Source organism: Ictidomys tridecemlineatus, chromosome 4 (assembly GCF_052094955.1).
Source record: "Ictidomys tridecemlineatus isolate mIctTri1 chromosome 4, mIctTri1.hap1, whole genome shotgun sequence".
In the NCBI taxonomy this organism is placed as follows: domain Eukaryota; kingdom Metazoa; phylum Chordata; class Mammalia; order Rodentia; family Sciuridae; genus Ictidomys; species Ictidomys tridecemlineatus.
Window position 1 is genome coordinate 113,552,789 of NC_135480.1, and position 24,334 is coordinate 113,577,122.

Here is a 24,334-nt window from a genome sequence, read left to right on the forward strand (position 1 = left end):
TTTCTTAAGCAGTAAAACAGGCAAAATAGAACACAGGCCACACTTCTGAGGATCAATGACCTAATACATATTTAGTGTTTTGAACAGTAACTAACATAATCAATGCTACAAAAATATCAGTAACTGTTATTGCTGCTGCTACTACCATCACAGTCCTTTTTTTCTTCCTCAGCCTATCCTAATCTAGGAAGGGCCAAAACCATAGTCAGCAAATGTAGAGGAGTGTTAAGAGGGCTCAGTGTGAGAACACAGAAACAGGAAACAAATCAAACCCGACATTTCCACTGCAGGCCTACAGTAAGCCTGAGGTAAGAAAGGACAGTTGATTTTTTAACTTTGAATTCAGTTTATTAGTTCTTGAAAAGATTGTCTTTATTTCCTGAAAGTGACTAGAAAAGTTACTAAGACTTGCTCTCCAGGGAGTTGGAAAGAGAACACTACAAAATGAATTTAAATGGCCAGAAGACAAAAATGAAAATGGGTGAGTACTTCTGCTAAGTCTGTCTTGTCTAAATGTGGTACAAAGTCTAATACAGTTGGAGTTATGGGATGAGAAGAAGATGAATAATACACTGGGAAATGCCTTCTAAGTTATATATTTATTACATGCATTTCGTAATATGTGTCTATAGAAACTCTGATGTACTATGTAATAAAAAATTCACAAATACATTTTGGATGTACACTGAGGCAAAGGCTTGGCAAGAGATGAAATTAAGAGTATTTGAAAAGAATCATACCTAACATGGAAAATTCAAATGCCAGGAAGTATACCTGAAACTTCTATGAATTAGATAATTCTGTTTAAGAAAACATCTGATTTCTCTCCATTCCATATGTGTAGATGAATATGTATGTATGTAGTTACATATTTAATATGGAACGTATTTAAACTTCTTGAACCAACTATTAATTACTGATATACAATTTAAGTAGCTTTCACAAGTAATAAAAATGTGTCTGTATTAACAGTTTGCAATGTGAACTATTCAGTAATTCAGAAATATTTTCCTTCCTACCCTTTTATTTTAAATAACTGATGGAATACTATATATACATGTTTATGAAAGCAGTAGTTGCTAAAGGACATAAACTTTAAGGTGAAAAAATTAATTTTGTCTCAAAGCTGGGTAAAGTTTTTGCAAAGGAAAGCATATAGCTTGGTTGATAAAACAGTGATTTTAAACAGTCAAATCTTAGGTTTTGAATTTTAATTTCTCCATTTACCAGTCAGGCATTAAATCTTAGTGAAGTTATTTTGTCTCTAATGCTTCAGTTCTGTCATCCGAAAAATAGAAATCATGAAAATTATACTTCCTAAATAATCAAGAGGGTTAAAGTAGCGTAATTCCTGACATAAAATAAGCATTCAATAAATATTGGCTGTTTATTTACAATAGAAAAAGCATGAATAAAAATTAAATGTAGGGGCTGGGCATATAGCTCAGTGGCATACTACTTGCATAGCTGGCTCAAAATTCTGGAATCATCCCCAGTACTGCAAAAACAAAACAACAAAACAAAATTAAACAGAGTTCAAATTTCAGATGCCTATTCTATTTCTTTTTTTATATATAACTTTTAAGAGAGAGAGAATTTTTTTAATATTTATTTATTTATTTTAGTTTTTGGCGGACACAACATCTTTGTTTGTATGTGGTGCTGAGGATCAAACCCAATCCGCATGCATGCCAGGCAAGCGCGCTACCGCTTGAGCCACATCCCCAGCCCTATTCTATTTCTTATATGATGGGGAATATTTTGAATATGTATATTTTTCATAAAAATCAGGTAATAAAAATGATCAGAAGATTTGAGATTAAATTGGAGTACCTCAGCATATAAAGTGAGGTGAGTACATAAGATGATGGCTAAAGAGAATGCAATGAAAGATAGTTAACACTGAAAATAATTTGAGAGGATGGGAAAAGCTGATATTAATGATAAGAATTTGCCTGTTTAAATATTCAGTCACACTTCAAAACTGGGATGCTAACTTTTAAGATACTAAGAAGTTTTCACTTATGTTAAAACAGAATAGAGATCACTTCATTTGCACCCTATATTCTGATTAAAGAAAGAACACAAAAGAAGGTTAAGGAGAGAGATAAAATAGGTTTTGGAAATTTACATATGAAGTTATCTGTACTGGTTGTTAAGATATGCTATCTCACATGAAGTTAGATGATAATGACATGACTTTTATAGATGAGGAAACTTGAGGCTTAGAACATTACTTTGTTCAAGGTCACTTCCATAAGTGTTTCACTGTGTTAAAGACCTAGGATCTTAATATGATAAGCATGGGCAGCCACAGTAGTGTAGTTATGCATTTTAAATAGATTATCCTTATGGCAATAAAGAGGGTAGATTTAAGAATTGTAATTTTAATAGTACGAGTACACAAACTAAAACCAAATTAATCTGATGACAGTAAAGACAGAGAAAACACAGCTTAGAAATATTTTCCCACAACTGTGAGAAACATTTGAAGGAAAATCACCTGAGCATGATTTTGTATTAAGGTTGGGGTTGCAGAGTAACCAGGAGAGAAGAATCTGACTCTAGGTTTCTGATTTTGGTGTTTTTATTAAACATCGTATGGAAAAAAAGAGGAAGAGATGATTTTTGCAAGGGGTTAAGGATGGGGGAACAGAATATTTTGGTTTTGGACATAATGAGTCTGAAATACTTCTGAGGAAAATCCATGTGTAAATTTATATATATGAAGCTGTCCATTCTGGTTTAGGGAAAAAGTTAAGAGCAGGACCTAAACACTAGATTAATTTCATTCTGTTCAATTGTTAGAGCTGAAGACATGTAAAGAATGTATGAGGGAAAGGGATAGAATGGTAAGCTGAGAAATATCTGGAGCAGATGGAGCAAAAGGATTCAGTGAAAATATTTTAGGGTGTCTTAATTTATTTTTTGATCCTGTCCAGTGTTTCACATCACACACCTACACAGCAGTCAACTATGTGAATGAATAAATATGTGTCAAGAAAATTTTAACTGGTTTTGCTATACATAAGTACTTGTTATTTATTCATTATCAATGGTTAAAAGTTGAAGGAAAAAATGGCAAATTGAATTTATAGTTTTGAATATCAATTGAAAGTATCAGTACGAATTGATAGCAGTAAATCTACAAGAATGAATATCCTTCGCATGAGATTGGCTTCTGAATTCTATTTCCCATTAAAAGGAATTAGGGATCCTTAGAGAAATAGCTATTCCACATTTGGGACCATAAACGTCCACATGGAACATGTAACCAGATAGCAACAAAGCTACTAAAGTTTACAAGGTGCTTCATTTTATTTTATGGCTGAATAATACAGTATTACAATAAATGAATATGTCAAACTTTGATTATCTATTGGTCAGCTGATGGACAATGGGGTTGTTCCCATGTTCTAATTATTATAAATAATGCTGCTATAAGTCAACTGGAGGATCACATTGTCAACAAATGGGACAATAAACTATGTTTAAACTCATAAGCATATGACACAAAAAACAAAGTTAATTTATCTCCTTTAAAAGATGCCATTAAACCAAAGAGTTATTTTGAAAATTGATTTTAAAAGGGAGGATAGAAAAAAGCATTTATCCTGTCTTTCCAATACAAATGGTATTTTTGAGCAAACAGAATATAAAAGAGGCTTCTCATTACAAAAAATGCTTTGGTTAATAAGGAAAGAATATTAGAAGAACACCATTTTCTGAACTCTTCCCTCCCATCTGAGACATTGAGTCACTGCTCATCAGTGATTTGCAAAAAAAACAATTATGAATGATAAAAAAAAAAAAAGAATGGGCAAAATCCAATCTAGTCCTCTACTGCCAATTCAACAGGAACATGTTGAGTGACACACTGGGATGCAAACCGAAAAATCAAGACTGTGAGAAACTTTATGAAACAAAAGACTCAAATTTTTCAACTAATAAACTGAAATGAGAGCACAAACACAGATATAAAGAAAACCAAAGTAAGAAATTTACAGGGGCTGGGGTTGTGGCTCAGCAATGAGCACTCATCTAGAGCTTGCAAGGTCCTGGGTTCGATTCTCAGCACTACATAAAAATGAATAAATTAAACAAAGGTATTGTGTCCAACTACAATTAAAAAATAAATATTAAAAAAAAAGAAATTTACAGATGAAGAGACTTTAGATTTTAGCCGGGTGCTATGGTGCATGTCTGTAATCCCAGTGGCTTGGGAGTCTGAGGAAGAAGGATCCCAAGTTCAAAACTAGTCTCAGCAATTTGTTAAGCTCTGAGCAACTTAGTGAGACCCTGTCTTAAAAAAAAAAAAAAAAAAAAAAAAAAAAAGAGGAGGGGCGTGCTAGGGATGTGGCTCACTTGTTAAGTACCCCTGACCCCTGGTACAAAAAAAAAAAAAAAAAAAAAAGTTTTAAAAACCAACCACAATATGTTTTATCTTGAAAAAAATCAATGTAGATTTTGGGTGGGTGTAGAGCACTGCCTCCCATGTGCAAAGCCCTGGGTTCAATCCTTAGCACCACATAAAATTAAATAAATAAAATTATTGTGTCTAACTACAACTACAAAAAACAAATATAAAAAAATCAATGTACAAAAATTTGAGGTAATTAAAAATGCTTTTAACTGATATCAACAATTGTATAACTTTATTAAAATTCCAGGATTCTTACACAAATATGTGCAACTATTACTGCAGTCATTTTTAAAACAATTTTATTGCCACAAAAAGAAATCCTATATACTTTAGCTCTCACATTCTCAACCTACCCTCCAGCTTCCTATGAGCTCTAAGCAATTACTTACCTACTTTGTCGCCCAAATTTCCCTATTCAAGACAGACCTAAAAACAGAATCACATAGAAAGCAAACTTTTTGTGTTTGCTTTACTTACTCAGCGTAACATAGTACTATGTATCAGTACTTCTTTTTATTTTATGGCTGAATAATATAGCTGATGGACACTAGGTTGTCCCAACTTTTGGTTATTATGTTGCCATAAACAGTAATTCACTTTTTGGTGTGAATATATTTTTTCACTTTATGTAGGAGCAGAAATGTTCAGTTATTTACTGCTTGTTTGGTAACTGCCAGAATGTTTTCCAAAGATACTACACCTTTGTATTGCTACCAACAGTGTATAAAGGTTCTCATTTCTCCACATCCTTGTCAACTCATGTTATTTTCTGAGTGTCTTTCCCCCATATTAGCCGTTCTGGTGCATAGGAAGTGGTATCTCATTCTGTTTTTGATTTGCATTTCCTTGATAATAGGGTTGAGCAATGTTCCATGTGCTCATTGAGATGCTGTGCTCACTTGATTGGATTGTCTTTCTGTTACTGAGTTGTAAGAATTATTCATATATTCTGGATAAATTTGCTTACCAGATAGATGGTTTGCAAATATTTTCTTCCATTCTGTGGGTTGTCTACCAATTCCCCCCACCCAAGATTTTAAATTTTTATTTATTTTTGTGGTGCTGAGGATTGAATATAGGGCACTATGCATGCCAAACCCAAGTTTTGTTTTTTTTTTTTAATTCTGATGAAGTCCAGTTTATCTTTTTCTTTTGCTGCTCATGTTTTTGTTGTCATATCTATAAATCTGCTGTCAAATACAATGCCATGAGGATTTATACTTAAAACTCCAAGGAGTTTTATGGTTTTAGCTCTTACATTTGGATCTTAAATCCATTTTGAGTTATTTTTTGTATACGGTTTTAAGTGTCCAACCTCAATCTTTGACATAAAGTACCCAGTTGTGCCGGAAGCAGGCTATATTTTCTCGATTGAAAGAACGTATCATTCTGGTTGAAAATCATTTGAGCATAAATGAATGAGTTTATATATCTGGACTCTGAGGTCTATTCCACTGACCTATGTGTCTAACTTTGTGCCAGTATCACAATGCCTTCATTATTATTGTGTGAAGTTTTAAAATCAGGATGTACAATTGTCCTTTTTCAGCACTGTATTGTCTGAGTCCCTTGCACTTCCACATGAATTCAGAAACCGGTGTTTTTTCATTTACTTAGATTGTCTATAATGTCTTTTGGCAATGTTTTATAGTTTTCAGAATGTTTCACACTTTGTGAAATTTGTTCCCAAGTGTTTTTAAAAAATATTTATTTTTTAAGTTATAGGTGGACAGTGTCTTTATTTTACTTTATATGGTGCTGAGGATCGAACCCAGTGCCTCATGCATGCTATGTGTGTGTGCTCTACCTCTGAGCCACAACCCCAGCCCCCAAGTATTTTATTATTTTGATACCACTGTGAATGAAATTGTTTTCTGATTTCATTTTGGATGGCTCATTGCAAATGTATAAAAAAGACAACTAATTTTGTATCCTGCAACCTTGATGAACTCATTAGTTCTAACAGGTTTCTAATGGATTCCTTAGAATTTCCTGTATATAAGACCATGTCATCTACCAATAATTTTATTTATTCCTTCCCAATCTGAGTGCCTTTTATTCCTTCATCTTACCCAATCACTCTGGCTAGAATTTCCAGTGCAGTGTTAAATAGAAGTGGTGAGACTGCACTGGGCATTCTTATCTTGTTTCTGATTTTTGGAGGAGAGTAGCCAGTCTTTTACCATTAATTAGGACATTAGCTTTTGATGCCCATTTTCAGGTTGAGGAAAGTTTCTTTTTACTCCTGGTTTGCTGTGTGTTGTCATGAAAGGGTACTCAATTATGCCAAATCTTTTTCTATATTTATTGAGGATGATCACATGGATTAAAAATATTGTATTGATACAACATATTATAAGTGAACAGCATAAATGACAGTGTTCTATAGTTTTCTTGTGATATCTTTAGTTACCTTATAAGAGTAATATTAGCCCCATAAAATGAGATGTGTTTTCTATATTTTAAAAGAGCTTGTGAAGAATTGGTATTAGTTTTTTAAATGTTTGGTAGAATTCATAGTAAAGCCATCTGAGTCGGAGCTTTTATTTGTGGATACATACATATATATATATATATATATATATATATATTTGACTACTGATTCATTCTCTTTACTTGACATATTCAGATTGTTAGAGTTTTTTCCTAGGATCTCTACTCATCTGTGTTGCCCAATTTGTTGGCATACAATTGCTCTTAGTATTTATTTGTTATTTTTAGGATTTCCTTCTTTCAGGTTTAGTTTTTTCTCTTTTTGCAATGTCTTTAGAAGGTAAGGTATTATTAGTATCATTAGTATTATTTTTTTCTGTCTTAATGTAGGCATGAAAAGCTACAAATTGCTCTGTAAGCATACTATAGCCACATTCCACAAGTTTTGGTATGTTGAGTCTTCATTTTTACTTCCCTGTGAATATTTTGATTTTTTGTTTCGTTTATTATTTAGGAATGTGTTATTCAACTTCCACATATTTTTGAATTTCTTAAACTTTCCTGCTATTGATTTCTAATTTTCTTCCAATGATATCAGAATATACTCTGCATTCTTTCAACCTATTAAAATCTATTGACTTTGTTTTATGGCCTAGCATATGGTCTACACTGAAGAATGGTCCATATACTTTCCTTCAGAGGAAAGTATAATCTGTTTTTGTGTGATGTTCTATAGATGCATGTTAGATATAGATGGTTTATATTTCCTTGCTTATCATCTAATTGTTTTATACATTACTAGAAGTTGTATATTGAAGTTTTCAAACATTAATGTTGAACTGTCATGTATTTTTTATTATTTTGCTTATTAAATTTGCAAAATAAAAATTATTTTGCTTATTTGATATTTTGTTTATAAAGTATATATATGCTTACAATTGGTTACCTTTCTGATGTAATGACTTTTATCATTATAAAAAGTCTCTAACATCTCTGGTTATAAAGCATATTTGTTGACTATTAGTATAATTACAATAGTTTTCTTGTTTCTATTTACATGATATATCTATTTTCATCATGTTACTTTCCATTTATTTCTTTGAATCTCCTGCATATAGCTAGATAATATTAACCACATTTGACAACTCTCTGTGTAATCCATTCATATTATTATTATTAGTATGGATTTATGCTTGCCATTCTACTTTGCTTCCGTCTTATGCCTTTTTTTGTTCCTCTTCTTCCTTTCCGTCCTTGGTGCTGGGGATTAAACCCAGGGCTTCACATATGCTCAGTAAGTGCTCTATAAACAGAGCTATAACTCATCCCCCCAACCCTGTATTTTAATGGTTTCTTTCACTTTTTCTGAGTTATATTTCTAGTGGTTGCTCTCAGGTTTACCACATACACCTTTATTTGTCAGAATCAGCTTCAAATTTATATTAGTTTCATTCCAATGATCTGATAAAACATTACTCCTATATAGCTTTATTCTCTTCCCTACTGTATCTATTAATATTTCAAACACAACACGTTGATGTAATTACAACTTCCCATCTGTAGTCATATTTCCTTAGCTCAATAATACAGCTTTATTTCCAATCATTTTTTCTTTGTCCTATTATCAGCAAATATATTACACACTTATTGCAGTTTGTGTTATATATCAACTTTACACTATACATACATATGTATATATAATAACTGATTTTAAAATCAGCTATGACAAGAAGGAAAATATTCACTAATTACTGTTTATAATTACATAATTACCTTTGCTGGTATGCTTTGTGTGGGTGTAATTAACACTGAGGGTCATTTGCTTTCAGCCTGAAGAAATCCCTTTAATATTTCCTGCAAGGTAGGTCTGCTAGCAACAAATTCTTTGAATGTTTATTTGGGAAAGTCCTTATTTTGCCTTCATTTAAAAATGATGAAAGATATAGGATTCTTGGTTGTCAGTACCACACCCACCCTTTGGTGGTAGTGAGGATGAATTCAGGACTCTACCACTGAAGTAGAGCCATGGCATTTTTAAAATTTTGAAACATGGTCTTGTTAAGTTGCCTAGGCTGGCTTTGAGCTTCTGATTCTCCTGCCTCAGTCCCCAGAAGAACTGGGATTAGACAAGTGCCTACTGACAGTTTTTGTCTTTGAGCACTTTGAATGTTTATCCCACTAACTTTTGAACATCATTATTTCTGGTAAAAAACTATTAATCTTACTGTGGGGTAACATTCTGAGGGTTATTGTCTCTTGCTACTTTTCAAGATTTTCTCCTTGTCTTTGACTTCACTATTTTTACCATGTGTCTTTGTCTCTTTGTGTTTTTCTTACTTAGGAGTTCACAGAACTTCCTGAATATGTAAATGAGTTTTTCCAGAAATATAGCAAATTTTCTGCCATTGTTTGTTTTCCCCCCCTCTATTGCCATCTCTTCTCATTTTTCTCTCCCCTTTGGTACTAGCAATGGTGCACTGGATTGTGTCCCACATTTTTCTAAGGCTGTGTTTATTTACCTTTGTTCTTTGGTTTGCTTTATCTTTATCAATAATCAAACTCATTAAATCTTTCTTCTGCCAGTTCAAATGTGTTGAACTGCCAGTAAATTTGAAATTCATTATTTTTCAACTCCAGAATTTCTATTTGTTTTGATAATTTGTTTGCTTACTGATATTCTCCATTTGTGAAAATTATCATTTATCTTCTTTAATTATGCTTTTTCTGTAGTTCTATGAAGCATACTCATAATGACGATTCCAAATTTTTTTCAGTTAAATCTGACATCTGATCTCTATCTCACAGGCAGTTTATGTTTCCTGGATCTTTCCCCTAGTATTTGGGCTATACTTTCTTGTTTATGTACAACCCTCAACTTTTTGTTGAAAACTGAACATTTTAGTTAAAACTGAATATTTTAGTCAATTCTGGTTACTATTCCTTTCCCCTCCTCTTCTTTCCCAGTGCTTGTTATTGTTCTTTGCTTGTTTCTTTCTTTCTTTCTTTCTTTTTTTTTAATGACTAGCTGGATGATTTTAGTGAAGTCCTTTTTCCCCACTTCCCTAAAACCCACAATGCTAAGCTTCTGATGTTGCTCCTCAGGGAAGTGTGTCTTTGGGTATGTCACAGTCACTCTGGATTTACAGTGATAAATCTAGGACTGCCTTTTCTCTCTTTTTTTTTTTTATCACATCTAGGTATTAAACTCCACTAATTGCTCTACTGTTTCTCAACAATGTGTGTGTTTGTGGGGGGAGAGGGGAGACCCCATAATCTGCTTTACAAATCAATCCAATCACCTTACAAATTAATCCAATCACATCCTGGCTCCTTTAAAGGAATACTTTTTGATATCTGTTGACATTTGCTCTGGCCACACAACAGGGTTCTTGCCACTTCTTCCCTGGCCTCTCCTAATGACCAGGTGGCATATACTCCAGGCTATACATTCATTAAATCCATTAAACCTCTTCCACAATTACCACTGTTCTTGAGATGGATCTTCATTTTTAAGTTCTACATATTATGTTGCCAATTAAGTCAGTTGCTTTGGGAAGATAATAGATGCTATTTGCTTTATGGTCTATCTTCCTCCCCAAAGGCAAAATTTCTGATCCAGGGTTTAGAAACTAGAGGTGAAGGAAGATAATGGCAAGATGGCAGACTCTCTGTGCCACAGAATGGCCTGCCTTTGGAGTTGGATGGCCTCCAGAAGGATCTTTCTACAAAGGTTTTCTCTGAATAAGATCTCTACCGTAGAAGCTGAGTACTACTCGTGATTCAAATGAACAATCTCAAGTTTCTGCTTTAAGAAGCCAGGAAAGAAGAAAATAAAACCAAAGCAAGCATAAGGAAGGAATTACTAAAGAGTAGAGACTGACAAAATAGACAAAAACAGTGAAAACCAAAAAACTCCAAAATGTTTGTTCTTTAAAAATATCAGTAATATTGAAAAAAGATCTAGCAAGAATGACAAAGAAAAGCCAGACATAGTGGCACATACCTGCTATTCCGCTTACTAGAGAAGCTAAGGTAGAGGATTGCAAGTTTGAAGCCAGACTGGGCAATTTGGCAAGACTTTATCTCAAAATAAAATAAACAGGGCTGGGGATGTAGTTCAGAGGGCCTGTATAGCTATGTGAGGTCCTGGGTTCAATCCCCAGTACTGAAAGATTAAAAAAAAAAAAGAGAGAGAAAAAAATCAAATTACTATGAAAGGAAAAAGGCAATATTATGAATATGTAGATGCTACAACCAGAATAAAACGGGCCAATAACTATTACTGAAATTGGATTCATAATGAAATCCTTCTAACCAAGAATTTCTAGGCTCAGATGGTTCCAACAGAGAATTTTACCAAACAGTTAAAGAAGAAATAATACCAATTACATACAACCTATTCTGGTCCTCACTGGGGCAAAAAAGCTAGAAAAAGATATAAAAGATATATAGATTGAAAAGAAAAAAAATGAAATGGTCTTTACTCATTACACATAGTAAGTAACATTCAAAAAATCTTTAAAGAACAGAACTAAGTTACCAAATACAAGGTCAACATAAAAAAGTCAACTATAATTGGGAATGGGGGATGGGATGGCACTAGGGATTGAACTCAGGACCTTGCAAGCATTCTCACTAAGCTACATCTCCAGCCCTCCTTTCCCTTTTTAAAATTTTATTTTTAGATTGGCTCTCTAAGTTTTCTAGGGTGGCCTCAAATTTACAATTCTCCTGCTTCAGCCACCTGATTACATGGCATTACAACTGTGCACTACTGCACCTGGCTCAACTGTATTTTTATATAGTAGCATTTAACAAAAGGTAACCTAAACTCAAAAACTAGTATCATGATTAAAACAGCTCCAGAAAAAACAAGTATAAATCTAACAAAACACACATAGAAGTTACATGCTAAAATATAAAACATGGATAAAAGAAATTAAGGAAGACCTACCTAAAAGGGAACCATTATATTCATGAATTGGAAAACTCAACATAGTAAAAGATGTCAAATTTGCTCAAATTTATCTACAGATTTAACATAATTACAATTAGAATTACAGCAGGACTTTTTTTTTTTGTAGCTATAGATGAGCTGATTCTAAAATTTACACAGAAAAGCAAAGACATTGGAATTGACAAAACAATTCTGAAGAAAGAAAGAAAGAGGAATCACATTAAAGAATTACTATAATTACTATACAGGAATCCAGACAGTGGTACTAGCAAAAGTACAGAGAGATCAAAGAACAAGAGTCTAGAAATATACCCACACAAATACGGTTGACTGATTTTTGGTAAAGGAATTTTTGGTAAGCAATTCAATGGAAAAACAGTTATTTCAATTAGTTGTTGCAACAACTGGACATTCATATGCAAAAATAAAAAACAAACAAAAAAACCCACAAGACAAACAAAATCCTTGATGGAAATCTCATACCTTATTCCAAGTTACAAGCTAAAGTATAAAACACAATAAGGGAGAAAATCTTTGTCTTAGGGTTACACATTTGGAACTATTAGCCATTAAACCAAAAGCACAAAAGCAAAAAGATAAACTATATTCCATCAAAATTGCTGTGTGAAAATCAAAGTTGCTGTGTGAAGAACATTATATTAAGAGAGCAAAGACAAGCTAAAACCTGTGAGATATTATTTGCAAATCACTCACCTGTCAAAGAACATGTATCAAGAATACAGGGTATAAAGAATTCTTAAAAATGAACCGGTACAAAAACAACTCACCCAATTAGAGGTCAAATGGGAAAGCTGAGACTAGTTGTACTCATGCCTAGAGGTAATGAGGTACACCTATCCTGTTGATGTATATTAGAGAAGACCTGGGGGGAGCTGTTTTTATCCCTGCCCAGTGATGAGAAGGACCTCGAGATGAGTGAAGACTTGTGGGAAATGGTAAAACAAGGTGTTTCTACCTTTTGGGCCAGGGAGGTTCAGCAGAGGTCAAGTGGGGAACATAACCTCCTGACCCAACCCAGCAGTAACCAGGCACCCCCTTCACCTTGATGCCAGTGTCAACAAATGCCATGTAAGGTACCTGGACTTTTACCCTGACTTGGCAGTAAAGAGACAGTGCCTCCCTTAATGGCATGGTGTCAGAGGATGCTGCTAAAAGATCTATAGTCCTATAACCTAAACCCCAAAATGTCCAGGATAAAATTTTTAAAATCACTCTTTATACAAGAACCAAAAAAATTTGAACCTGAATAAGAAAAGACAATGTACAGATGATAACACTGAGATGACACAGATACCTCAATTATTTGGCAAAGATTTAAAAGCAGCCATCATAAAAATGCTTTAAGGAGCAATTATTAACATAACCAAAACATATTAAACAATAAAGAACAACAATGAAATACAGTAATTGCAATGAGCTATCACTTTACACCCACTGGGATAGTTAGGTGAAGCTAGAGAAACTGGAACCTCACACAAGGCTGATGGGAATGTAAAGTGGTATAGCCATTTGGGAAAACAGTCTTGGAAGTTGCTCAGAGGTTATACATACAGTGACCTCACAGCCCACTGAGCAACTATTCCTAGATGTATGTCCAAAATAAGTGAAAATGTGTTCACACAGAAACATGCACATAAGTGTTCATAGCAGCACTGAAGAATGGACAAATAAAATGTGGCTTTATCCATAAATAAAGTATTATTTGGCAATAATAAAAATGAAGTACTGATATAAGCTACAACATGAATGAATCTTAAAATTATTATGATAACTGAAAAAGACAGTCATCAAGGAACATATATTGTACAATTCCATTTATACGAATGCCCAGAATTCAAGAGAGACAAAATACAGGGTAAAAAGTAAATTAGTGGTTGGCTAGAATTGGAGGGATGGAGGTATTAGAATATGATAGCTAAAGGGGGAGTCCACGGATTATTTTGGATTAATGAAAATGTTCTAAAATTGACTGTAGTGATGAATGTACAACCCAACAAATATATTAAAAGTCACTGAATTGCACACTTTAAATGGGTGAATTTTATGTAAGCTTATATTAAAGTAAAAAAAATGTAACTGAAAGTAAACTCAATAAATTCAATAGGCAAATGGAGAGGAGAGGGGAAAAAAATCAGTGAACTTCAGAATAGCACGATAGAAACCATCAAATTTGAACAAGAAAGAAAACAGACTGAAAAAAGATGAAAAGAGCCTTGAGGGCCTATGTTACACAGTATGAAAAAGAGAACTAACTTCCATATCCTTCCTAAAGGAGAGAGAGAGGGTGAGGCAGAAAAAGCCTCCCAAAAATATAATGACTGAAAACTTCTGAATTCTTGCAAAGAACATAAACCTTGAGATTCAAATGGCTCAGTGAAGCAAAATTGGATTAAAGAAGAAAAAATTCAGGCTGGGGTTGTGGCTCAGAGATAGAGCTCTCACCTAGTGTGCCTGAGGTACTGGGTTCAATTCTTAGCACCACATAAAAATAAAATAAAGATATTGTGTCCATCTGTAACTAAAAAATAAATATTAAAAAATAAAAAATAAAAAAATTCATCCCCAAACACATCATATTCAAAGATAACTACAGATGGCAGAAACAAGTGACACAATGTCTTTTTAAGTTCTTCAAGAAAAGACATGTTAATCCAGAATTCTATATCCAGCAAAATATCCATCATGAATAAAGAGAATATTAAGACATCTTCAGACAAAAAAAAAAAAAAACAAAAAACAACAACAACAAAAAAAAAACCCAACAAAACAAAACAGGAAAATTTGCTGGGCATGATGGTGGACCCCTTTAATCCCAATGGTTTGGGAGGCTGACACAGGAGGATTGCACAGGTTCAAAGCTAGCCTCAGCAACTCAGCAAGACCCTAGGTAATTTAGTGAGACCCTGTCTCAAAATAAAATATAAAAAAGGGGCTGGGGATGTGGGAGTGGTTAAGCACACCTGGGGTTCAATTCCTGGTACCAAACAAAGAACAAAACAAAAAAAAAAACTGGAAAATTTGTTGCAAACTGGCTTTACCCTAAAAGATGGGTTAAATAAGTTACTGAAATGGAAGGAAAAACAATGGAAAGAGTAAAAAATCACAGGTGACAGTCTTCCATCTTGAGTTTCCTAACTTACTTTTGACATAATTAAGGCAAAAATTCTCATTTTTCTACATGATTCTCAAAAGTATATACAGAAATATTTCAGACAATCATAAACAAGGGAAGTGGTAAGGAAATTTGAAAGGGAGGAAAGATTTCTATTCCAAAAACTTAAAATGTTTTAGACTGTGACAAGTTACTTCTGAATAAATAAATACCTAGAGCAAATTCAGAATAACCTATACAAAAATTTACACTCACAACACTATGGATAAATACAAAATTCTAAAAAAAGGTACAAGTAGCACAAAAGGAAGAAAAAACAGAGAAAGAACAGAGGGAACAAACAGATCATGGCAGACCAAAATCTTGACGTATCAATGACACTAAATCTAAGTAGTCCAGGTAAAAGACAGACTGGCCAAAAGGGTCTATAGAGGCACACTATGGTTTCTTCCACAGATTTTAAATTCCCTACTTAATTAATGAAAACAAGGTTTATTTGCAAATTTGAAGAATCTCTAGGTAGAGAAATTTTGGGAAAGCCATATAGTCCTTTTGCCTTCTAACATTTAAATCATTAGAATGAAGTTATCCCAAACAAAATTCTGGCATTTCACCACATTTTCAACTATTTTATGTTTATTTGTAAACATAAATTAATGATATGCTATCCATAAAAAACTTACTTTAAACATGATAGAGGTAAACTGAAAGTAAAAGGGGTTTGAGGTTGTCGCTCAGCAGTAGAGTGCTCACCTAGCACCTCAGGCACTGGGTTTGATCCTCAGCACCACATAAAAATAAATAAATAATATGAAAGTATTGTGTCCAACTACAACTAAAAAAAATTTAAAGAAAAAGTAAGTAAAAGGATGAAGAAAATATAGAACTGTGCTGTTTAATGTAGTTGCTACTAGCCATACATGGTTAGTTAAAATCTAATAAAACTGAAAATTCAGTCTTCAGTTGTACTTGCCAAATTTCCAGTGGAATATTAAAATGCAATTTTAAGGGCTAAAGAAATACCTCAGTAGTACAGCTCTTGCCTATCATGCATAAGGCCCTGGGTTTGATCCCCAGTTTATCAAAGATGGGGAAAAGGCTTTTTATTGTATTGATGGTATGCCCTTATTATCACGATTTTAAAAATAATGTTCTTCAAAAACACTATACAAACCAAAAAGCTGACATCACCTAAATCACTTAATACACAGCAGTTACTTAGGTTTTTATTGTGGCAAAATACACATAAAAATTTTAAGTCTACACTTCAGTAACATTCGGTACATTCACACTGTTAGGAAACCATTATCACTATCTCCAGAAGGTTTTCAACATTCCATACTTAAACTCAGTACTCTTGAAACATTCCTCCCTCTCCCCAGTGTTTAGTAACTACGGTCCTTCTTTGTATAAATTTTACAACACTAGATACCTTACCTAAGTGGAATCCGAAATATTGATCCTTTTGTTTGGCATATTCTACTTAGCATAATTTGGGGGAGGGGGATGGGGAATGAATTCAGAGGGACTCAACCACTGAGCCACATCCCCAATCCTTTTTTGAATTTTATTTAGAGACAGGATTTACTGAGTTACTTAGCACCTTGCTTTTGCTGAGAGTGGCTTTGAACTCTCCTTCCTCCTGCAAAAGCTTCCTGAGCTGCTGGGATTACAGGTAGGTGCCACTACGCCTAGCTATCATCATGTTCTTAAGATTGCTCTATATTGTAGTGTCTGTCAATTTCCTTTCTTTCCAAAAATTAAATAATGGGCTGGTGCTGTAGCTTAGTGGTAGAGCACTTGCCTAGCATAAGACAAGTGAGGACCTGGGTCTGATACTCAGCACAAAAATAGATAAACAAATAAATAAATAGAATAAAGGTACTGTGAAAAAAATTCTAAGAAAAAAATTAAATAACATTACAATGCATGTATATATCACATTTTGTTTATCCACTCATCTCTTGATATACACCTGGGTTTCTCCCACAGATTTTAAATCTCTTACTTAATAAAAATAAAGTTTATTTACAAATTCAAGGAATCTCTAGGTAGAGGAATTTTGCAAAGGCCACTAGTCTCACAGCTCTCTAATACTTAAATTATCAGATTGAATTGCATAAAATTTTGGCATTTTACTGTATCTTCACTGTTTTGTTAAAATATTTTTTTAGTTGTTGATAGACCTTTATTTTATTCATTTATTTATATGTGGTGCTGAAAACTGAACCCAGTGCTTCACACATGCTAGGCAAGCACTCTACCACTGAGCCACAACCCCAACCCTCTTCACTGCTTTTAACTGTTCAAATTGTACTTTATTTAGAAAACAAAAGTTGCCAATCTCATTTGTATTTTAATTAATTTCAATATATTCATGTATGTGATATACCTCCACAGGCAAGGAAAGATTTTTAAAATACTATGATAAAATATAAATATATAACAAAACTTGTCATTCTAATCATTTCTAAGGGTACAGTTAAGTGACATAACTACATCTGCACTGTTGTGCAACCAGTACCTATTTCTAAAACTTTCTCATCAGCAAGGCCAGACTTTATCAAAACTCCAAAGAATATCAGGGAAGCAAATAACATCACAGACTTCACTGGCATAGCTGTTCTAGAATTATATAAATTTTAAAAATTTTAACATAATGAAAATAATTCAATCTCACTTTTAAAATTTTGAGATTTGACAGCGAGAATGACTCGATTTTTTTTTCTAGTTCTCTACTCTGCAGATATTATTAAAAAGGCAAACAAATATGTAGGTAAAATTTTCAAAAATTCAAGGAATTTAGAGTACCATACTGTATGTGATATACTGCAAACTTTTTCATTCTTGCTTAGTCAATATGAATATGTAGCTTTTATACCTTGCTTATTCATCCTTGTTAAAAATTTATTGATGCATAGGGCAGGAAAGGTAGCTGAGAGGTAGAGTGCTTGCCTAGGCCCAAGGCCATGGCGAAAAACAAAAACAAAAACCAGGGGCAAAATAAAATTGAATTGTAAAAATCACAAACATAATAATAATTCATAATTGCCGCAATTATTAATGGTATTATACATTAGTAATGGTTCTTAAAACAGGGTGTGAAACTTAAGCAACTGAATACCAAATTCCTAAAGTTCTCATTAACCACAAAGACATATAAATCACAAAATCTCTTGTAAGATCTGCTTCTTTGGGGACTCTATAAGCTGTCATCAATAGGACTTTAACAATGTCAAAAACACTGAGACTTGATAAATAATTATACATTAATTAGAAGAATTAGGTTTTTTTTTCTATATTATCCAATTTAGATAGTTCTGGAAATCATTAGTATTTATTGCTATAGACAACTACGGAAAAACATTTTCATTTGATATAGTCAAAATAATATTAAGTTTCTCTTGACCAACCATGTCAGATTGTAGGGTATGACTGACACTGATAGTTTTTATTGTGTCATACTACAGACATTACAATTCATGGCTTGAATGTTATTTTAGAGGCTAAAAAGGTAAAAGATAGAAAAACTGAAAAGAGGCAATATTTTCCCCCACTCAGATGGGTGAAAAAAAGCACACTCAAATAGAATGAAGAAATTTGAATTTCAGAGTTGAAATAGAAATTAGACTATTATTTTATAGTTTGGGAAAACAAGTTTAGTTCAGCAAATATTTATAAACTGCCAAATACTTGTGCTAAAGCCCAGAAAGGTTAACCAAGTCAGTAATTTAGCAGAGCTCAGATTACTTGTTCTTGATTTCTACCAAAAAAAAAAAAAAAAAAAAAAAAATCACAACAAAACAGGACTTGAAACCAGTCTTTGTAAATTATAAATACTCTTTCCATTGACTTGATAATAGTGTAAAAATAATTGTTTCCTCTAGGGAACAATTGTTATTATTAGAATAAAAATCTTATTACTTCTCGAACTTAGTCAATATGGCCAAATCTGTGTATCAACTATCCTAAATAACAGACAAACTGCTTTCATACAATTAAAGAAAATTGCTTTGAGAAGTTAGACTTATTAAATACCTTTCTAAATTATCAAAGTGACAGAAAGGCAAATTCTATAACAAAATTATGTTTTACAAAAATGAAAGAAATTAACTATTAGGTCAGAACTGGTATGTGTTTATGGTGCTACAGATGAAACCCTGGGTCTTGTGAATTTTGAACAAGTGCTCTAATACTGAACTACATCCTGAGCCCTGGACCAGAATTTTATTATTTTTTGGTACCAGGAATTTAACGCAGGTGCACTTAACTAATAAACCATATTCCCAATCCCCTTGTTTGTGACAGGGTCTTGCTAAGTTAAGGCTGGCTTTGAACTCGCCATCCTCTTGTCTGAGTTTCCAGAGTCGCTGGGGTTACAGGCATGTGGCACTGTGCCCGGCTAGACCAGAATCTTAAAAGCTGTCTTAGATGTAGTACTTGCTACCCAACAACTTAAAAAGAAATAAGTGACTGAAAATGCCAGACATTAGCACACTGATTATCTGATGGTCTCAGAAAAATACTTAAAGGTTACTCTTCCATCTGTAAATATATACTTAAAAAAACCCTAAAATACAGCCCTATGAAAACATCTATTAATTAGAATTTTCTTTTTTCTTTTAAATGGAGTCTTATATGTTCCCCAGGCTAGCCATGAAGTCTCCTGGGCTCCAAGGGATCCTCGTGCCTCAGCCTCTGAAGTATCTAGTATGCCAACTTACTTACCCAGTTTAATTTGAATTTTCTTAGAAACTTACTACCCCAAATCTTCCCAATAAACCATATAAACCTTACATCATAACTACTACTCAATTCCCATTAAGGTTTCTAATCCTAGATCTGCCATAGACAGTCCTGGTATCTCTGTTCCTTTGAAACACATTAGATTGCTATAAGAATGAAAACACTGAGACTTGATAAATCATTATGCATTAATTAGAAAAATTAGTTTTATCTCCATAATGCAATAGATTCCTTCACCTCATGTATAGTCACATTTCACATTTAATTCAATTATCAATGTATTAATGTTGCCTGAAGACAAGAGTGTATACCAGGAAGAGTGATAGCTTTGTAATTCAGACAGATCTAGATCTTAATCACTGCTGTGTCACTGAGGTAGCTGGATGACCTTAGAAAAGTTCCATGAGCTTTTTGAGGCTTGCTTTAGGAATTAAATAAGTGTATGTAAAGTGTCCACTGATTGGCACACAGTATATATGCACAAGATATGATAGCAAGAAACAGAGGAGTTAACATCATGGACAGAAAGCTATTAGTGACTGAATTAATCTCAAATCTCCAACTTCCTGAACTTTAGTTCTGGGCTTCTAATTACCAGCTATCTTGCTAGATTTCCTTTGACTGTGCATGCCACGTTGCAAATTTGACATCTGAAACTGAACTTGCTTTTTCTCCTTCAGCTAATATTCCACTGCAAAATTTCTTATTTTTTTAAATGATTTATACCTTCAATTGCTCAGTCACCCATTGCTTAAAATCTCATATAGTAGAGAAGTCCCCTCTTCTCTGAGGATACCTTCTCCAAGACCCCCTTTGGCTGTCTGAAATCAGATGTAGTATTGAACCTTATATATGTTATGTTTTTTCCTATATGTAACATACACATGATAAAGTTTAGTATTCATTTTTTTATTCACCAGCTTTATCTTCCATCAAAATCTTGAAAGGTACCCTTCACAGAAAAATTCAGAACTATAGATCGTCTCCAAATTATGTTTACTGATAAATCAAAGTCATCTTTCAAAGCCCACTAGCCAGAGATAATATAATCTTGTATAATCATAAGTCTTGGCTTTCTGGTCTTGATTGGTGTGTTCTCTCTATGCGTAAGTTTTGAGGTGCATATTATTAAGTGCAGCATGTGAGGTGAGTACAAAAACAGTAAGAATGCTGAAAGTGCTAATGAACAGAGATATGTGATAACAGTGAAAATAAAATGCAAAGATTAACACATTAGTAAAGACAAACATTAATACAGAGAAAACAAAGCATGCTGCCCTGTGATTGGGGTAAATACTCAGTATAAATGACCAAAGTACCCACAACTAATCTTGCAATATATGAAGATTCTAAACCTACACAATAATTGATGATGATCTGCAAAAGACAAGGAAAAAAAGACTGAAGAAATGGAAAAACTATGGAGTATGTGGTTAGAATGGTATCCATCCTGCACAGCAGATTTCACTTTTAGTCTCAGAACCCCTTTACACTGTTAAAATGGACCAAGAATCCCAAAGAACTTATTTATGTGTGCTATATACATTTACTGTTTAAAATTAGAAATTTAAAAAATTGATTCATTGAAAAATAATAAATCTGTTAATACAACAGTTTTCAAAAACCTGTATTTTTTCAGACTCAAAAAGACTAGAATGGGATGGAGTTGTGGCTCATTGGTAGAGCACTTGCCTGGTATGTGTGAGGCCCCAAGTTCTATCCTCAGCACCATGTATAAATAAATAAAAATAAAAGATCCATTGACAACTAAAAAATATTTTTAAAAAAGCAAGAAAAATTGCAAATCTCTTGGAATTCTAGTTTATTGGAAATTAGCAAATTCTCACATCTGCATTTGCATTCAGTCTGTTGTGATAGCATGTTTCAAGTGCCTCTGAAAAACTTCATCATATATATCTCAGACAATCTGAAAGAAACAGCAAATATCTTAAAATATTGTTATGAAATTGTTTTGACCTCTGAAAAGTTCTGGGATCCCCAAGAGAGTTACCAGACCACAATAACCACTGCTTTAGGGTCACAAAATAGTGTGATAGTGAAAGTACTCAGTAGGGCCTGTTCTGTCATCTATCACTTAAGATAGTCATAAAAAATAGATGTTGGATTTGTGTATGGGATAAGATACATACCTCAACAGATTTTCATTGTCGATATAAAAGATTTGCTTTAGATAAAAGACAGTGATCAAGAAAATTTTTTTGACCAAGAAAAATATAACCTGCTAGGGATCTTATTGCCACTCCTCCACCCTTCCAAAACAGCCCACAAACAAGCTAGCTACGTGTTGTTTTCATCTCTGGAATTAAGGCCTATAATTCAGAATTGTGGGGACCATCTTGTAACCATGGGAAGGCTATAATCTAAGGATGGCAAAGAAAAAGTTGAGAATTGACTTTGATGATGCCATTAAAGTGCCAAATTAACTCTGAAATTGCCCTACCCTAGCAGTTCGTTAGGTGTATGAAATAATAAATGTCTTTAATGTTTAAGCCACTTGACTCAAGGTTTTCTGATATATAAAATGTCACTCCTCATTCAGATATCCCATAGGTACTTCAACAGGTCCAAATGAATTCATCATCATGTCTCACAAATGTACTCTTCTTTTTGAAGTTCTCTGGTCAATGACAGCACCAACTCTAAAAAGAAAAAAGTACAATCACAAATATCCTTAAGAGGAGGCGGCAGAGGGATAGTTGAAACAGAGAAGATGATATAAAAAAGGAGAGGTGGAGGGAGTTAAGGCAATGTGCAGAAACTGGAGTGATGAATGATATGGTTATAAGATGAATGCCTATAGCTGGAAGAAGTAGGAATGGTTTCTCCCTTAGAGCCTTTGGAGGAAATGGATACCTGTCAACATCGTGATTTCAACCCAGAGATACTGATTTAGAATTTCTGGCTTCCAGAAGTCCAAGAAAATAAATTTGTTGCTTTAAGTCATCCAGTTTGTGATAATCATGAAACTAATACAACTTTTTTCTTTTGTTCCCAATATGGGCCCAATCACTAAAACCTATCTCAAATCCACCCTCCCCTTCCTTTCTCTACTGCCCCTGTGCTACTTAAACAGCATCCTGATTGGTCTGCTTACCTTTAGTTTTACCAGAGGGAATTAACCCTCCAACATTATTTAGATAGTCTCTAAAATGCAATATCTCAATCCAGATATTTTATTAGTTTATGCCCTGGTTACCACGCAGACTTTGTTACATTTCAGCACTTTCATGATGTCACATTTCACATATTTCATAATATTCCATAATGCTGTTATTTAATATTGATTTCAACATACAAAATCCTTAAGAAAAGCCTATTATCTCCCACTATACTAATGAGGAAATTAAGCCTCAAAGAATAAGTGATTTGTCAAAGGTTACAAGGCTCCTAACAACAATGTATCTGTGGTAAGCTTTCTTACTTTTTATCTTCTCCCTGCTCTATTACACTTTCAGATGCTTTAGGCTCGCTCTCCCTCCCTCCCTTATTCTCCAATATAAACTCTTTGCTTTAAATTGGCTTTGACTCATCATTCTCTCAATATACTATTATCCACTTCCTCACCTCTGGAATTCTTTCCTTATTACTCTCAACAGGTTAAATTCTACTCTATTTTGTTATTTTTCAACATGAGATATCACCAATGCTTTCCATTTATTATATTCCTTTCAGATTAAAATGTATTTTCAAATGTATTTTCTTTGGATTTTAAAAGTCTTATGAAATACATTAAAAAAACTAAAGATCAGAGAAAAGAAGCGGCCTAATAGATACTCAAACTCAGACTTCTATAATTAAACTCTGTCTTAATATTACTGTTATACCACATTACCTTTCCCTCCATGGAATTCCTGTAGTAGTTCTGTCAGGATCATTTGACATACTACCAATTTAAGTTTACTGGAGTACTTGCCCTGTCTTTCCAAGGATAATTCCAACATATTTATGAAATCAACCATACCTGAGTTCCCAGCATATATTCTTTAAAAAGGTCAGGACATATATATTGTCACCACAATCAAGATAGGGAACATTTCTGTGATCCCTATAAGTTTCTTTGTGCTTCTATGCAATGTCTCCTTTTTGCTCCTCCTCAGAAATCATCAATTTGCTTGTCATTTTGGATTAGCTGGAATTCCCTCCCTCCATCTCTTTCTTTGGCAGTACTGGGGAGGCACTCTGCCACTGAGTTAACATCCCAAGCCATTCCTGTTTTTTGTTTTTTTTCTTAATTTTAAGACAGGGTCTTGCTAAATTGCCAATCTCCTGCCTCAGACTTCCAAGTAGCAAATTATAGTACTGCATTGGTCTAGAACTTTATATACAGGAATCATGCAATACTCATACTTCTTTCACTTGATATTACTATGAGATTCATCCATATTGCCCACAACATGGGCTTAAGAATTTTTTTGTTCCTTTCTACTTCTGAGGACTGTTTCACTGAATGGATGTATCACAATCTGTTTGTCATTTAACTGTTGACAGACTGTTGTTTCCAGTTTGGGCTACTGCAAATAAAGCTGCTATGAACATTTGTGTATAGGCCCTTGTGAAGACAAACCAGCAGAGGTTCTTAATCATTTGTTTCTACATCATTTACATGTGTTATACTTACCAA

General features: G+C 33.6%; 1 protein-coding gene across 4 annotated transcripts in view; it reads right to left on the minus strand.

The window, feature by feature from the left end:
- Zbtb44 (zinc finger and BTB domain containing 44) overlaps window positions 1-24,334 on the minus strand; it is a 62,481-nt gene that overhangs the window by 26,891 nt on the left and 11,256 nt on the right. The gene's annotated exons all lie outside the window — the stretch shown is intronic.